Here is a 5,174-nt window from a genome sequence, read left to right as displayed (position 1 = left end):
ATATGGGTAAACCCACCCCATTTAGACCCACCCCATTTAGTACCCACCTCATTTAGAACCCATATAAGTTTAGACCCATATAGGTTAGACCTATTAGGGTTACCCATTTAGAACCCATAAAATTTATATGTACCCATTTAAACCCATTTAGACCCATTTAGACTAGATTTTTTTTTTTTTGCATTAGTTATGTTTATAAAATGATTTTAAATAGATAATTTCTTTTTTTTTCACCTTTTATCTTTATGAACTCTAAATAAATCATTTATCAATAACTTTTGATATGTATTCTTGCTTGCTTTGTGTCAAATATTAAATAAATTATTTATCAATAATTTTTTTTAACTTTATGGACTCTAGATAAATGTATACATTTCAAAAAGAACACTAGTTCAGAAATGAATCAAAAAGATAAAAAAAACAAAAGCCATGACTGTTGATGAATCCTTTACTCTTAACCTCACGGCCTTTCTCATCGATTTGTGTTTCTACACACAAACAACAAAGGAAAACTCATAAACCAAAGGTATGCATTCACCAAGAAAACTAAAACGATGCACATCTGAAACCAATCGAAAAAGCTACCAATTCAAAGTCAATGCTCTACGAAAGCCATGACTGTTGATGAATCCTTTATTGAACTCAATGCAGTCTCTCTAAAGAAGCTTAATGAAACTAAAACGATGCACACGCTTATTGCTCAACAATTCAAAGTCAATTCAAAGTCAATACACACGCTATACACAGTTACCTTAATGGCTGATGGGTTTGGTCGAGGACGAAGACTGATGAAGCTTAATGGCTGAGAGAGAGCTCGAGGACGAACCTATGGTGATGACTGATGAGTGATGAAGCTCGACTTCTCCACCTTATACAGAAATAACACACAAAGTTAAACAATCGCATAATCATCAAGTTTCATAATCATCAAAAACAAATGCTCACAGAAGTACCCAGAACGAGGAATCACAGAAGTTGATCGAGGGAGGCGGCAAAGCGAGAGAGAGCTTGGAGGAGACGATCGGAGTCTCGGAGAAGAGAGAGAGGAAGAGCCTTCGATTCGAACTTCGAAGGAGACGATGGGTCTCGGAGAAGAGAGAGAGAAGAGAGAGAGAGAAAGAGCCTTCGTCTGAGGTGATGGGTTGAATTGGAGGAGATCGGAGGAGATCGGAGGACTTGTTCTCCCCTTGGCCCTTACGCGATCTGATCGAAGGAGAAGAAAAGAAATAAAAAAATACGTTGTCGTTTAAGTCAAAAAAAAATATAAATGGGTTAAATGAATACCCATTTCTTTCAGAGAAAACTCATTTAATAAATGGGTCTTAAAAGGGTTACCTATATAAAACCCAAATAGTTAAATGGGTCTAAATGGGCATTTATTTTTTTATAAACCCATATGGGCCTTCGGGTTTCAAACCCATATTAACATCCCTAACTGAGAGTGACCACAAAGGTAACACCAATTGACGTCTGAAGATGTCGACGGACGTACGATGTCGAGGCAAGATAATAATTAATGAACTGTTCATATTATTGGAGTTTTATGGTGAATAATTAATGAACTGTTCATAATATTGGAGTTTTATGGGTAACGGTCTCTCTCTCGAGTCTCGACCATAGGCGGAGTTTTGGTCTTGCTATTGTGGTCCTTTTTTGTTTCCTATTTTTTTGTTTTTTTTGTAACTGTCATATTTTTTGTTAAAATGGCCTTTTTGTAAGTCACCATTAAACTCTGTTTTTTGTTGGTAAAATGTTAATTATTAATTTTAGCATTAAAATGTTTAATTATTACCGTTAATTCTTTTCTTTCGTACTATTTTTATGTAAAATTAAAGTTAATTTGGTCCAAAAATTATAGTTATTGATTTCACGAGGTAATCCATTCTTTACTACCATCAGAGATTCAACTTTTTGGAGAAAGATATTCGGAATATGTCCACAAGTATAAGCCATTATTAATAAAAAAAAATTCGACAGAGCCAACAAAGTATCATCTATCTGTTTCATAGAACGTTAGCAAAGAATTATGTTTCAAATAAAAACGTTAGCAAAGAACTACTATAAATCTGAGAAATATTATAACTGTACGGCATTATTTATGATCATCTTTCAATTAAAAAAGATATATTTTTTCAACATCAATCACATATTTTTATTTATACGTAATTCTTTATCTTCATAATATTGTTTATATTACAAAGTTTTCTAACTAAAACTATGTTAGAAGTAACCACTTGCTGCGGCGTACGATGGAGTATAATAGTCCAATCAATGAAACCCGTCTCTTATAGCTGCCACGTTCTGGGTAACGTTTTTTTTTTTGTAAATACGTTCTGGGTAACGTTAGCAAATCATATTTGCTTCTGCAAATTTCATTTCATGGTTGCTAGCATAAGATCGATCCTCTCACTGTCATGCTTCTCATAAGCATTTCTCTCAGTATGTTGGACATGCGTCTTACATTTTTCAGGGAGAACCTTTTCTAAAACAATATTTTTCTCATGTTTGAGAACAATACCATTCAATTTTTTTTGATCTAATCAATTTTTCTTTCTCCTCGAAAATTTTACTGAGAACACAAGTTGTGATTCTGGAATAAAACAAATAGTAATATTAATATGGCATTCATGAATTAGAGATACTTAATAGTTAAGAAAACTCTAACTATACATAAATCATACATCCCTCCCAAAACTATGTCACAATTCATTCAAAAAAAAAACTATGTCACAATTTGTTTTGGTACAGTTAATAGATTTTTAGTCCATAAATTATAAACAGTTTTTACTAAAATATTAAAATCATCTAATATTATATGTTGTTAAACTTCGACGTTAGGATTTCTAATAGAGAAAATACAGACGATATAAGAAAATTTTCAACACAAACAAGATATAACAGAACATGTGTTAATAATATTTTTTAATGTTTACTCGTTAGAAAAATGTTGCAATACAGTCTATATAGATTTTTAAGAGCCCAGTTTTTTAGCCCAGTTTATCCAATCAAGCCCAAAATAAAACACGCAAGGAAAGAAATTGGAGCTGGTGACACTTATCGAATTTCAAATCGATTGCTTCCTGAATCATGTCGTTGACAAGGAATAATTAATTGTCGGCCTGGGCAAAAAAAATTAAAAACGAAGAACCGAACCAGAACTGAATTAAAATATCTGAAATCAAAATTGAACCAAAACCCTCAAATAACTAAGAGGGTGATTGTTTGTAGTTTTTAAAATGGTTTTTGGTTTTCAAAAACTACTTTATTATCCAATCAAGATTTTGAAAAAAATGATTATCTAAAAAATAGGAAAACTAGTTTTGGATTTTACTGCTCAAATGTAAACAGAAACTTTTTTTTAACACCAAATCTATACTATTAAAACAGAAGCAGTATTGAAAAATCTACTTATAGAAGTTGTTTGGACTTATTCATTATTAGCTTAGCATTTATTAAACATAACTAATCATTTTTATCTATAACGCTATTTAATTAACTATGGAAATATAACGTATGTCTTTAAAATACGGGATCCATTCTGTTATATTATTCTGGATCTGTTTGTATATATTAGATTTATTACGGTGGCACATACAATTATTAATAGAGAGTTATATATGCTGTTGCTCTTTTGACCTTACATGTCATAGATCATTTACCCTCTAACACGTTATATACTTTGTCTCATATTAAATGACATAATATGTTGTTTATATAATATAGTTAATATAATGTTGTAGCTACTGGTATTTTTATATGTGAATCTTAGATTAATGTTTTTGATGTATATGAATAGTATACAATTTATAACACATCAATATTTTACGTTAAGTTATTTTTATAAAAACAATATACAATAAAATTTGTTATTTAATATAAGTTTTAACACAATTAAAAACCTTACAAATCTATATTATTAAATTAGTCAAATATTTGTCAAGTAAATATTAAGTCTCACAAGTCACCAATTTAACAAATGTAACTTTTATAACATGCATACAAAATATATTGAGAGATAGTAGATTTGGCAATTCAGGTTTCGTTTTATTTTGGGTCTGGATTCTTCCAGTTATAAACATTTGAACATAACTATGTATTTGAATTTTTTTGGTTCGTGTTCCAATTTGTATTTTTTTGGTTCATATCGGTTTGGGTCCATAAATCAAATACATATAAAATATCTATAATTTTCGAGTACAAAAAGCTCTGGATCGTTTTTAGGTGTTCAGAACCCAGAAAATAATTTAAATACCTGAAAACCCTAAAAAATATTGGAACACAATCTGAAAATCCAAACAAATATTCAAATACCCAAAAGATTTCAAATTTTACATGAAATCTGATCTGAGGAACCAAAACGTTCCCAATTTTTTTCCGAATACCTAATTTTTTTTAAATTAAATTTTTTAAAGAAACCGAAAAATATAATTGAAAACACTAACCCAGAACTTAAAAAAAGTATTTGCAATCCCAAAAACATATTTGAAATACCCAGAAGACCTAATATACACAAAAATCAGTTACTTTGGGTACCCTATCGAAACTCGAATAGGATATGGATTCGAACAGAGACCCGCATATCCAAAAAAACTAATATGTACTTTTCTCTAGACCCATACCCAAATCACACAAACTATAATGATATTTTTCAAAATTTTAAAGATCTAATATATATTTTCTGAGTTGATTTTGGTTTGGTTTCACGGGTTTAGTAAATTGTCCAGGCCTAAGAGACTATTACATAAGAATGCAGACATAAAATCTTAAATAAACTAATTCATAAATTACATAATTTAAACAAGTTTTTGTCTTTGATACTACAACAATTCTAAAATATTAATTTATAAATATTGTTCCAAGAAAAATCCGCGCTTTCAAAGCGCGGGTCAAAATCTAGTATTTATATTAAAATTAAAAGTCCAATGTACTAAGTTGGTTACAATCGGATGAATACTAGACGGTAATCTGATAGACGAAAATAACTAAAACAAGATGAATGATAGATATGGCTAAGGAGAGAAGAAACCCAAAGAGAAACTTCACTTGTAATCCTAAAACCTGCGTTTGAAGAAACGCACATACGTCGAAATCGACTTTGAAGAATCCAACCAGTGGATGCTGGGAGCAGTTAAAATCCCTCTTTGAAGATACATGAATTTCCCGATGTTGTGGTG

At 30.6% G+C, this 5,174-nt stretch overlaps 1 long non-coding RNA gene across 2 annotated transcripts; it reads right to left on the bottom strand.

Moving 5' to 3' along the window:
- Positions 1-317: 317 nt before the first annotated feature.
- Positions 318-1,234, bottom strand: LOC130494466 (uncharacterized). 2 transcript variants are annotated; one of them, XR_001943797.2, is made up of 3 exons: positions 954-1,231; positions 752-868; positions 318-488 (listed from the first exon to the last, which is right to left on the bottom strand). It is a non-coding gene; the product is annotated as an uncharacterized LOC130494466 (long non-coding RNA). The 2 variants fall into 2 exon arrangements; XR_008936383.1 differs by lacking the exon at positions 318-488 and adding an exon at positions 654-675 and having other exon boundaries at positions 954-1,234.
- Positions 1,235-5,174: the final 3,940 nt, after the last annotated feature.

Source organism: Raphanus sativus, chromosome 7, assembly GCF_000801105.2.
Source record: "Raphanus sativus cultivar WK10039 chromosome 7, ASM80110v3, whole genome shotgun sequence".
NCBI lineage: Eukaryota > Viridiplantae > Streptophyta > Magnoliopsida > Brassicales > Brassicaceae > Raphanus > Raphanus sativus.
This window is presented reverse-complemented; position numbering and strand designations above follow the sequence as displayed.